This window comes from Lolium perenne, chromosome 1 (genome assembly GCF_019359855.2).
Source record: "Lolium perenne isolate Kyuss_39 chromosome 1, Kyuss_2.0, whole genome shotgun sequence".
In the NCBI taxonomy this organism is placed as follows: Eukaryota; Viridiplantae; Streptophyta; class Magnoliopsida; order Poales; family Poaceae; genus Lolium; species Lolium perenne.
This window is the reverse complement of record NC_067244.2, coordinates 115,749,248-115,762,176: the sequence shown is the minus strand read 5'-3', so window position 1 is coordinate 115,762,176 and position 12,929 is coordinate 115,749,248. Positions and strand designations below refer to the sequence as shown.

At 45.2% G+C, this 12,929-nt stretch overlaps 2 long non-coding RNA genes across 2 annotated transcripts; one reads left to right on the top strand and one right to left on the bottom strand.

Annotated features, from left to right (window-relative positions):
- Positions 1-627: 627 nt before the first annotated feature.
- Positions 628-3,511, bottom strand: LOC127299884 (uncharacterized). Its single transcript, XR_007850771.2, has 4 exons — positions 3,270-3,511; positions 3,007-3,182; positions 2,799-2,910; positions 628-2,323 (listed from the first exon to the last, which is right to left on the bottom strand). It is a non-coding gene; the product is annotated as an uncharacterized lncRNA (long non-coding RNA).
- Positions 3,512-6,032: 2,521 nt separating this feature from the next.
- On the top strand, positions 6,033-9,227 carry LOC127299882 (uncharacterized). The gene is made up of 6 exons (XR_007850768.2): positions 6,033-6,228; positions 7,143-7,419; positions 7,637-7,735; positions 7,827-7,922; positions 8,006-8,174; positions 8,952-9,227. It is a non-coding gene; the product is annotated as an uncharacterized lncRNA (long non-coding RNA).
- The last annotated feature ends 3,702 nt before the right edge of the window (positions 9,228-12,929 follow it).

Here is a 12,929-nt window from a genome sequence, read left to right as displayed (position 1 = left end):
GGAGGAGGAGCTCGGAGGTGGCGCTGGGGTGAGAGGTGAAAAGGGAGGTGAATGAGGGATTAGGGTAAACGGTGACATATTTATAGGCCGAGGGAGGAGATTCGTTGGATGGCTGACACGTGTCGAAAACCCTAAGCGGTGAAAATGGCTAAGGATAAGTTACCGCTCAAATCGCCCGAAAATGGCGCCAAAATTGGCGGAACCATTTGAACTTTTCGAGGTTCCGTGTAACAGTTTGAAAACCGTCAACCGTTATCTCAGTAGGGGAGTAACCCGGAGACGCATTGTAAAAGTGGTGTCGATGGATGAAGTCCCGCGGGATAAAGGTATTTTCCGACTAAAAGTTGGGAAAGAAGAAAAAGTGAAGTTGGAGTTATTCAAGTTTCCCCATGTTACCGAGAGGATTGTCGGAAGCCACGAAGCTTTAGCAAGGCGGAAACAAGATGTGAATATCGGAGAACTCTGGGGGCTACTATTGTGGGTATATTTCATGGGTATACCATCGACAGTGTCTAGATCCGGCAAGCCCGGGTGGCCCGCAGATGGTGATGTGGTGTGACGCCCCGGAACCGGTACCATGAGGATTCCAGCGATCCCGCCAAAATTTGCACGATATCGATTCAGAGACGCCCTCCGACACGACGTGCGCGACGAATCACACACGTGATGCCAGAGGAATTAACACGAGCGGTAACATTACAACAGGATTACAATAGAGCCCACAAGATACATATATTACAACAATGACTCCAACGAGTCAAGATACAAATATACAATACAAAGATCCAAATCATACAGAAAGTCGAATGCGTCCGAGTACGGACAAGATACAATTTGGACTAAGAGTCCTGAAGATAACCAGTGGCGTCCATAACCCTGCCCAGGCCAAGCCGGAAGGGTAACCTTGCTAACGTCGTCTTCTTCGAACATATCTTCATACCTGCCCGGTTAGATCCCGTAGAAGCAGCAACAAGTACGGGTTCGTACTTAACAAGACTTCAAGACGTATAAGCATTCGTCAACCAGTCGTCCTTCGTACTTGAGGCACGCAGGGGACTTAGACGCAAGAGGAACGTCATAGGCAATATGGTGGGGTTAAGCGGTAGCGCGCAAGCACTAAAAACCTATAGAGACACTCTAGAACATTCGTCTATCAGAGAAGGTGAGAGAGCACACAACTAACAGTTCTATACTCTGCGAACATAACACATCCGATGTGTTCCCCCTTCGCAAAGAAGTACTGGCAAAGGCACCCACATTGTTGACAAGTTTTAACCAAGAATTATTTAAGTTGTTCTATCTTACTATGCAAGTTATTAGTATTGAAACAATATGTGTAAGTTGTCTATGGTCGAGTCATACAGCTCCAACTCATCCATAACCGCGGACACGGCTTATCGATAAGATTGTAACCCTGCAGGGGTGCCCAAATGTGCCCACACGCACGCTCGACCCACTTATGACAGGTGGATATCACGACTCGCACTCTCCTTCACCACAACAATGTCCAGGAAGCCACCTAACTAAGTTTAACCTGTTTCAGAGCCCGATCGAAACTCCGAGGCGGACCTAGCTATTGCGAGAACGGCTAAGAGGATCAAAGCCCACTAGAGGATGACCTCTTAACAATGCGGACTGCACCTACGAGCGTGCAAGAGGCAACGGGGTTACAAGGCACTCACGGCTTCCCCAAAAGTAACATCATATCATCTGACCACAAAGAAACAAGCTTGCACGCCCGAGAGAAACAAAGCATTCAAACTAATTGTGGCCACTGGACAAGGCTGTAGATTACGGCAGTGGTCGAGGGGAGACCCGGTAAGTATACCCACGTGTGGTTAGAGCGCTCAGTCTCGGAACAGATAACAAGAACTCGGGGTCCTAAAATATTTAGGAAACACAAGTGAGTCATCACAAAATGATCAGCTGACCCACCGATGCCTGCGCTAAACAATTATCAACAACTAAAGTAACCATGATTCTTCCCAACATATAACCCGATAAGATAACAATAACGGTAACGAGATAAAACAGCAGTAGCATGCACTACGACTCGCAAGGCAGACCCGATAACCAAACAATAGCTGTAGGGGGTGGTGGTGGCAATATGGACTGCTTGAGGTAACAAGTGGAAGGGACACGTGACAAGAACGCAACTCAAGGATAGCATAAGGGGGAAGGCAAAATAAAATAGGTGAGCGACTCCTGCCGGGACATGAGTATAGGGGAAATGCTTGCCTGTTAAAGCTTGCCGAGCAACATCCGGAGAACTTGTCGTATCTCACCACACCACTTCGTGATCCTATCCGGGAAGAAGCAAATGCTGGACAAACAACGTATGCAAGTCTTACTACTACACATAAAGAAGATCTAGCATGATCAAGATGATATGCATGACATGGCAGCGATGGTGCAATGCAACCTATCCATATTAATCGGAGTCGGAACCCCTGACAAACAAATTAAGGTTGGAGTTGCATTTCTACCGACAAAGTTAAATGTTGATTGGCATGGCACGACATGGTAAGGGTGAGCTACTTCAATATTAAACGGAGCGGGGAAACCTAGTCGGTGTTTCGAAATACTCTGCATATATGTTAGGTGAACATGCACGACTATCAACACGCGACATGATGCGAGATGCAAACAGATGAATGGATGGCATATTCATGTTCCTCGTATTTTTCTGAACAATTTTCATATAAAATACTTTTTATTTCGAGTTATGGTTCAAGAGATATGAATTTTGCAAGTTTAAACCATTTTCAGAAAACAGGGAACGTAGAGGCTTTTCTCACCCAAGACGATTCGAGCCTGAGAGGCTGATCTGCGGGACCCGGACGTGACTGGTTGCTAACGAGGAAGCAACATGCAGAGGTGGCCCTGGAGGAGACTGACGAGCGGGCTGAGCTGTCAGCGAGCAAAGAATTAAAAACAAAAGAATTAGGCATTGATTTGCATGGGAACTGAACTCTTGATCTCCCAGAGATGATCTAAGAAGCGCACCAGCTAGTCTACAGAGCTGGCGTTGATGTAGTGCAGATTCACATGAATAAGACCCGGCCTCAAAGGCGGCACCTTGAAAAGCACGGACGCGGTCGGCACTGGACAACACCGTGGCCGTAAAATGGAGCGATCTTCTGACGGAGGTAGCACCGGAGTGCGACGTCGACGTTAGCAGACTGAAGATAAACAGAGTGAATGTTCAGACGTTGGTCTCATGCAGGGATAGCAACAAACGATAGATGGAAACAGGACCAAGGTCGGACCTTCGGTGCAGCGGACGGAGACGAGAACGCCTGGAACGGCAACCTTCGTTGGCGGAGGAGGTTGGTCCAGGGAGCGACGTTGCGGAAACAGCTCGTCAGCGAAACGGAGGCGACGGTGAGGATCATGAAACAGCGCGCGGCGAACTTGACGGGCGGCCGGCCGGTGTTGATGTAGAGGTCGGCGTCAGGCACGCACGTACGTATGCGCGAACAAAGACGCAGCGGCGTTGTTAGCTCTTGGTGGAGCGCGTTTGGGGACGGCGTTTTAGCGTAATGCCGCTAATGGCTAGTTTTTCGAGCATTTTTTTTGTAACTGCCGTCAACGCAGCGTTAATTCTGGCAATTTTGGAAAGTGCCGGCAACCTTTGCATCAATACAGGCAGTTTAGGAAAGTGCCGGCAATGTTGGCCTGATTACACGCATTTTGAGAATTGCCGTACGTTGTAACAGCGGCATTAAAGCCTAACAGTGCTGGCGATGTTCGCTCATTTTGTAGAAAACCCCTAGAAAGAAATCACTTCTTCCACCTCTCTCACAAATCTTCTATCCCCTTTCCTGCTCTAGCGCATGACCAGGCTCCTCACGCCCAGGCGATGCCGCCGCCGCTTGCTGCTCCGGCCGCCACCGGCCGCTCTGCCCGCCACCGGCTGAATCTTCCGCTGCAGCTGGCCGGTAGTACAATGTCGCCATCTCCTCCCTTGTTTACTCGCCATCGCGGCCCTCTCCTGCACCCACGCGCAAGCGCCCGTGAAACCCTAGCCGTGGGGCTTGGGCTCACGGCACGGCTCCCGTGCCTGCGCCTCCGGTAGCTCCTCCGGCTGTCCCTCCTCGTCGAATACCACAGTTCCAACCCTTCATTTGCGCTCTCTGACGAAGCTCTCCCAAGAGGCCCACAGCTTCACCGCACCATCGCGTGCTCGCGAGCTCGAGGCCATTGCGGTTGGCCGCGGACTGCCGGTAGGCGGGGCTTGCCTGGCGCTCCGCTGGCTAATCCCCGAGAAGGTGGTGCGAGGCCCGCGAGGGTCAGGATGTCGCGCCGCGTCATGGTGCACTCGGCTGCTCTGCAACACATTGGAGGCTCCCTGACATCCTCGCGCTTGGTGTTCGATCAAATGCTGCGTCCATGTGAAGGTACACTATTTCCAACCAGGCCATATGCTGCTTTTGATTTAAAACTATCGATGTTGTTGTGAGGAGAGAGGCAGCACCCGTACCGCCCCTGCGAGCCATGATCTGTGGACGCCTCCTCCTTGGGAGGTGAAGCGTTGGGGACGGGCAGATGCAACACGCCTGGACAAATTGTGCTGGAGGCCACCGCATCCGCCACAAGCTGATGCGTATCCCTGGAAAGAGTAGAGCGAGTGGTGCCTCGAGTCGGAGGGATCTAGGCCATGCACTACTGATTATCCCGTTCATTTTTTCTTAACTAGTTTCATAGCATTTTTGTTGCCCAGGAGGTTTTTGTGTTAATGCCTGAGAAGAAAAACTGCTACAGCAATCAAGGTTACTAGTATAGGTAATGTACCTATAGCAGTATAGGTAGATTCATGGGGTTTTTCTTTGTTGCTGGGCAATTGTTTCAGTAACACAAATACATAAGACTAAAATTCACAGTAAACATGTATGCAGCTCGTTAAATTTGGACATCATTTCGCTTGTGAAGCCTAAATCTTCCGGCAGATGCGATGCTTGGTTTTATTTACCTTGTCCCTCTTTTACTATTTCTCGTTACAGCAATCCCCACACAAACACACACAGTTCCTGTCAGATATATGCTCTGGATGTACTAAATAAGATTGTGTCAGAGAAGCTATACTATAGCTGTCTTATCTGTTGGTAAATGCATGTTGCTGAGTTGGGTTAACTTGTTCTTTTGAAATCATGTGGAACAGTAGTCTATAATTAGATTAACTTCCCTTTTCTCTCTATAGATTGTTGGGTGTAAGTTTTTTATAGGCTATCGCTAACGGCCAAACAGAATAAGTAGCTGACTTCTTCTTTACTTGTTCATGATAAGACATCCTCATCTTGCTTCATGTTTGATTGCAGGTTTGGGAGGCCTCCGTTTAGTTCTATTTAGAGTGGAAGGCACCCATAAACTGCCTCCAACAACACTGTCTCCTCTGGACATGGTTTGTGTGAGGACATGCAATAACCAGGTTGAGGTTGGCACTCTTAACTTCTTTTAGTTATAGAGATATTTTTATAGGACTTCGTATTTACAATATGCAACAATGCAAAGTGATAGGCAAGCTATATTGTAGATTAAGAGTTGAGAGAAAACTTTATTCCGATCAGAATGAGGAGGAATCAATCCTGTTACAAGGTCTCTAATTTGTGATGCCTTCTTCCAAAGTTCTTACATGGAAACAATCAATCATCTTAGTATTAGTTTTATTTTGTTCTTTTTGCTTTGTTCTGAGATTTATAAATACACTTTGTTTCCATCTTTCCTCATTTAGTGAGAACTGTTGGTATGAGTACCATCTCCAAGCATGTAATTCAACCCATTTACTGTTGGTCTGAGTACTTGGTACTGCCATCTTGCTGCCACCTACTGAACGTATGGGCACTTCATCCATAGTGACCATGTCCCCTATAGATTATATTTCAGCTTTCATGTATCGTAGCTTCCCTGCAATATTCTACGAACATGAAATAGGCATTTTATTTGAATATTTTACTGACGTCCAAAGGCTGTTCTGGTCTATAGCAGTTCACAATTCGTATCTATAGTTTACTGTCTTAGAGATAAGTATAATGGGTTTTCATTTTGATTGCAGATTCTACCAGTAGCTTCTCTTCCGCTGGCCCGCTGCCGATGTTCCCAGTAGGCCACACCCCCAAACAGCAGCAGCACAAGTATAGCTGATGGATGTTACCATGCATCGGCTAGCACATATATGTCTATTCTAACCTATGAAGGCTTCAGGTGGTTCAGTAATACTGAAAAAGGATGGTATGTCGCTTCTTTATGTTTTCAGCTGTTTGGAATAATACATCTACGACATATTTGCGAACCGGGGATTTAAAAGATGTAGAGTTGTACCATGTTATTTTGCACAATGAATACTAATTGAGTGTTCCCGTTCTTCCCACCTATGCATGAATGCTTGGTTTTTTCACATATGTTATGTCAAAATTGCATTGTCATTGACAAGATTCGAGGCAAGGTATAAATGATGCTTCGTTGCTTAAAGTCTACTTCAATATACTTTTTCCTATAGAACTCAGTTTTCTGTAATGCACGACCTACTTTTTAGCCACTTTAAGCATGGTTAATGTCTTCAATTTATACCACCCCATTGGTGAGAACCAGCATAGTATGGTTAAGCAAACCTCCCTAATTCTTATTCATGTGCTACACCGATTTGAATAAGTTTTGTTTTATTCTACCTCAAGGTCGATGCATGACTTGTGGTCTTGTACTGGGTACCTGTTTTACTAGTTCTGCTATCTTGGTCTGTTGGTCCTTAATCTGTACTGTCCTAGATGAACAATGCAGCACGTTTGGTTACTTTGTTGATCTTTACCTTTCTGTACCTGTTCATTCTGTGTCATTTTTGTGCTCGTTGCATTGCTCATGTTTGACCAGTAGATCACAGTCCTTGATTTATTATCACTGAAACTTGACCAAGCTAGGCTCTTCAGCCATAGTACTGTTATGCAAAGGCTCTTAGACCTCTTAGGCAACCTAAACATGCTGGGAGTTAGGGGTTGATAATTTTACGCCACTTGCATAGCCCTTTTTCTGTTGACAAAATCTAAAATGAATTAATTTGAATGTTTTTCTGGAGTTCATTGTTAATGGGTTTTAGTTTTGATTAAGTAACATTACAAGTTGAGATTCACTAATCAGTCCCCATTTAGCAGAACTTCTCAGATGCGTCGCGGCGGAGAGGGACCTGCCCGTGCTGGAGGCGCTCGATCTGGAGAGGCCAGATCTGCAGCGGCGGTGCTCGACGGTTGCATCAGTGCTGGATCTTCTTCCCGGCGGCTTGGAGAAGCAAGATGATTGCGGGGAGGATGGCAGGACGGCTCCTACAGCACCAGAGTAGTGGGAGGACGCTGCCTGCGCCTGGGAGCACCGGGCCGCCGTCAACTTCAACTTCTCCGAGCAGCACGACGACGACTGCCACCACCGCTACCAGTAAGTTCATCTTCCCTGAACTGGATGATCAACAAAGATGGTTGTCATTATCATTAGGCTGCCCTTGCCCTTTTCAGCTACTTGTTGTAGTTGTTGTGATGGCAATAGAACCCTTGAGATCAAGTACACTGGAATGAATTGCAATTTAACCAAAGATGGATCAAATCCTTAAATCAATAACCATGCTTGATTATTTACAGCTGATGTACCCTTCTAGATGCAGATCATATAGAATGTGTACAAGGAGCTGGAGCCGAGCACCAAGAAGCTACACTTCTCACTAGCATACCTGCCCCTGGCTTTCCCTGTCTACCTTGTAAGAATCATTGTGCTCTGAATCCTCAAGTTTCGAGTTTCAACTGAAAACTGCACTGAATCTGACTTCTCCAATGCATTAATGTTTGCAGTGGTACAGAAGCCTCGGAAAGAACGGTTCACACTTCAACCCAAGCAGCGATCTGTTCACCCCCAAGGAGAGGCGTGATGTGATCTTGGCATCTGAGGTACCACCACACTTGATATCACTTGCATAGCTTGTGTACTTGTCTTGCAAATGAATTGGATCGCTTGTATTGGAATGTTGCAGTTAACTGGAGCAGAAGGAGGATGACACCACATCTCCCCTGGATCAGTATTGCGGGTCTGTGCGGTGGTGCAGTTGCCCACGCTCAGATGGGACGGAATCAGGTCCAGCTCTCGTGCTCACCTCAGAGCTGCTATTCCTAGCATCCATTAACTCAAGTAGTACATCTTAGGTATGTTAAGGCATACCTTCTTAGATAATGTTGTTCCATTTGTTAAACTTAGTCCTTGCATGATCGCCTAGCTTTAGTTTCTTGAGCAACTACTTCCTAGCTACTAGTAGCATTGTGCATGCATAGTCTGGGCTTCAAATGAACCCAACTAGAGCAATCCAAACTGGAGCTGCACAAGAAATCTGCAGTGTCCCTTACCAACTAGAGCTATCTCTTTTGATCTGTTTGTTAGGCACTAGTCAAAGTAGTCACTGCTGCTACCCCTCATGTACTACTATAAATGATGCTTCATTGCTTAAAGTCTACTACTATATACTTTTTCCTGTAGAACCCAGTTTTCTGTAATGCACGACCTACTTTTTATCCACTTTAAGCATGTTTAATGTCTTCAATTTATACCACCCATTAGTGAGAACCAACAAGCATGTTTAAGCAAATCCCCCAAATTCTTATTCATGTGCTCAGTTATGTTATAAGTTATAATACAGTGAAAAGATAAAGGCAGCTTGTTATAAGTTTGTGTATCATAGTTGCTTCACTTGTGCATACAAAACCTTAGACTTGCTTTAATTGTAAATTGAACATTACAGACCAGTCTGCTTGAAACACTGGAACTCCAGAAAGCTTTTGACCTACTGAATTTGTAAATGCGAATGTTAGACGCTTTTCTTTACGTTATTGCTGCAATTGGATTTTATTTTCGCAATCGGTAATATATCTACTTCCCTGATATAACAAACATATCTACTTTTGTCATGTTTGCTCTGTTTATTCTAGATCTGATGGCAGTGTGCTGACATTGGAGGAACAAGCATCGTCGAAACAAGTGAGGAAGATAAGATGGAAGCCAGTTAGATGAACCCTGTTATATGAACCTTGTTGTATATTTTATCTAATGGTTTCAAACCTTGTTGTGCATGATGTGGAGATGAACCCTGTTGGTCATGTAAGTTAGATGCCTAGATTGTGAACCCTTGAATGTTTCAAAATGTTGTTTTCAGACCAAGATTGGTTGGAAATATTGGTTTTAAACATTACTTGACTTCTTGAGTATGATGTATGCTTTATTGCTAGATTGCTTGAATGTTTGCAGGCAGTATAGCAACTATAAAAATGCCCAAGAAATAATCAGCGGTACCAGAATTAAAAGCCTGAAAAAGTAATCGGAGGTATCCTCTAAAAGTGCCATCAAAAAGTTTGGATGGCATTTCTGGAAAAGTGCCGGCAAAGAAATTTCACGGCATCTTCGAAAAAGTGCCAGCAAAAAGATTCCGCGGCATCTCCAAAAAGTGCCGGCAAAAACCTTCCATGGCACAGACCAAAAGTGCCGGCAAAACTCTTAATAGGCACAAACTGAACTGCCTGAAATAGCTTTTACTGGCATCCGTCCTTGTGCCTTGACATACATACGGCGGTATTTCTCGAAAAGTGCCGGCAAAAACCTACCTCGACTGGAATAAATGCAGCACTTTTTTTTGTGCCTTGAAAAAACTTTGCCAGCACTTTTGGTGCCTTTGCCGGCACTTTTTTGTACCGACAATCTGGGTACCTGACGTAGTGAGCGGCCGGTTGTAGGCTTGCAGGTGGAGTGCAGCGCTCAAGCACGCCGGCGGCGAGCACGCGCTGGTGATGGAGGGACGCGTCGACGGATCAGGGAAGTGGAGCACCAGGCGCGGGGCTTCAAGGGAGCCATAAGCAGGCAGGACTGGTGGTGCTTGACGTCCCGGTGGTGGGGAGAAAACGTAGCCGCGGTGATGTGCTGCTGGGCGAGCGAAACAGCCGGAGGTCGGCGACGTCTGGACGTGGACGCGCTGAGTAGACGAGAAGGGGAAAAAGAGAGTGGCGGCGGCATGCAGAAAAAGAGGGAGGAAGGCTACGGTTGCAGGCGACGGGTGTGTGCTGGTTTTAAAGGAGAAGAGGGGGAGCTCGGTGAGCCGTCCCATCGAGCTGCAGGGCGACGTGGCAGCTGCTACCGATGTGCTGCCGTACCAAGAAGAAAACGTCAGGAGATGGGACGGTGGGATGGAACGTTACTTGGGCCTCCAGTGGAAATTAGATGGTCTAGCTGGGCTTCTTATCCTCTTCATTCCATTTGATTTTCTGCGTCATTTTCTTCACCTCGCCGATTCTTCCGTGGAGGCAAAGAGATGAGGGAAAAGATTCTGGGAGAAAACGATTTTAAACATTTGTAGAATTTTTACAAACCTTAGGAAAGATTTAAAAATAGGTTTTGCAAAACATCAAATACATGTTAAATATTTGCTTTGGGTTTATTTGGAACCGAGAACAAAATAGAGAGAGGGTTTAATAAGACCATATGAGAAGGAAAACAAAATAGCTAGTGTTTATAAAATAATTTTATTTTGTTGAAATCATGTATGTGATGCATGCATGATGCCATGATTATGCAAAAAGAAAAAATAACAAACAAAATCTAATAGGATATTTTTCCTGGGCCGTTACATGTGGCATGGGGCCCATCGGACGGCCCAGTTGCTGTAGATCGTAAAGGATGAAGTCCAACCCAGGATCAGGGAGCCGGATCCCAACCGATCTACGAAGGAGGTCGGATCCGTGGAGGCCCATAAGGAACCCGGATCCAGTACGACATAGATGGAAGGCGGATCCTTGACGTACACGGCAAGACATTGTACCATAGTTAGGCAACCTGTAATCCGGCTAGGAATCTCCATGTAAAGCCTAGATCCGTGCGCCTTTATAAGCCGGAACCTGAGAGCCCTAGAGGCACAACCACAACTCATTGTAACAACGCGAAAGCGCTTACATAATTCCAGACAAGCAGAAGTAGGCCCTGTCTTCGAGCAGGTGTTCCGAAGCTGGGTAAATCGCGTACCACCGTCCCGAGGACTCTCCGCCCTATGGCCCCTACTTCTTATCCCCCTTGTGAGGATCCCTCCTCCATGGTACCGTCGAATAGGCAACGACACATTGATTTACCGGTTGAGGTGAAAGCTACTAGGAAAAAAACAAAAAGAAATCTCTTGATAAGGTACCCCTTCGGAGGAGTACTCGAACTAAATTTTAAAAATCATATTCTTAAATGGAAGGGCTGAGAGGAATGTCTTGGAATAGTGAGGGTTTTAGGGATCCCGGAAGCATCTATTTGTAAAAGAGGCTATTCGAGAACATAATTTGGACTTCATTGCTTTGTTGGAAACGGGTAGATCGAATTTTTCTAACTCATTCATTTTTGGGTTGTCAGGAGGCGTTGATTTCGCTTGGTTTTGATTACCTCTGGTTGGAAGATCATGGGGAATTCTTGTCAGAGTTAATGTTTCTACCCTTCAAATTAAAAGAGTGGAGCATGGAGACTTCTGTGTTAAGATCCATGTACGCTCTAAATAGGATGGTTTCGAATGGATTTTAGTTTCTGTGTATGGTGCGGCTCAGGACGCACGTAAACCCGAGTTTTTGTCTGAATTAGTTCAGATATGTGATACTGAGTCACTACCGATACTTTTGGCCCGGAGGAAAAGAGCAATGATGCTTTCAATCCTAGATGGCCTTTTATGTTTAATGCAATTATTGAGAGTCTAAATCTGCGGGAAATCATCTTATCTGGTCGCCAGTTTACTTGGGCTAATAGGCGAGCTATTCCGACTTATGAGAAGCTAGATCGTGTGTTAGCAAGTGTGGAGTGGGAACAAAAATTCCCTCTGGTTTCGGTGGAGAGCTTTATCTCGATCTGGGTCGGATCACACTCCGTTGCTTATTGATTCAGGTAGTAAGGCCCATAGGGGGAATACGACGCGTTTCTCATTCGAGTTGTCTTGGTTTGAGAAAGACGGCTTTGATGAGTTGGTTGCAACGGAATGGGCGGCTAGTCCTATTGGCAAAACGACGATGCAAACTTGGAAAAATAAAATTAGACATTTGCGAAGATTCTTGCGGAGATGGGCAAAAAAAATTAAGTGGAAAATACAAAAAGAGAAGTAACGTCTGTTAAATGTAATAGATTTCCTAGATATTCAAGCAGAGACTTGTCCTCTAACTGAAAGGGAGGGGTCTGATTTAAAACAAGCAAATGAGCAATTGAATAAAATTCTTCGAGATGAGAAGATTAAATGGGCACAAAGGGCTAAAGTAAAATACATACATGAGGGAGACAATAATACAAAGTACTTCCATTTGATTGCAAATGGAAAACACAGGAAGAAGAAAATTTTCCAACTAGAGCAAGAAGAAGGTACAATTGTCGGGGATGATAACTTAAAAGTCTACATTACCAAATATTACAAGAAACTTTTTGGACCACCAGAGGATAATTATGTTCAAATGATAGAAAACCGTATTGATGACATCACACAGCTGTCTGAGGAGGACAATGTTCTCCTAATAGAAAATTTTACTGAGGAAGAAGTCTTTCAAGCCATTAGCCAAATGGAACATAACAAATCATCGGGGCTGGATGGTTTTCTTGCAGAGTTTTATCAGAGATTTTGGGATGTCATTAAAGAGGATCTCATGGCCATGTTCGCCCACTTTTAGGCCAGGGGGCTTCCTTTGTTCAAATTAAACTTTGGGATTATAACATTGTTACCAAAAAAAAGAATGCAATACAAATTCAGCAGTATAGACATATATGTCTGCTTAATGCCAGTTTTAATTTTTTTACCAAAGTGGCTACCAACCGTGTGTCGGTTGTGGTGCACACTATGGTTAAACATACTCATACGACTTTTATGCTTGGGAGACACATTTTGGAAGGAGTTGTTGTTTTGCATGAAATGATTC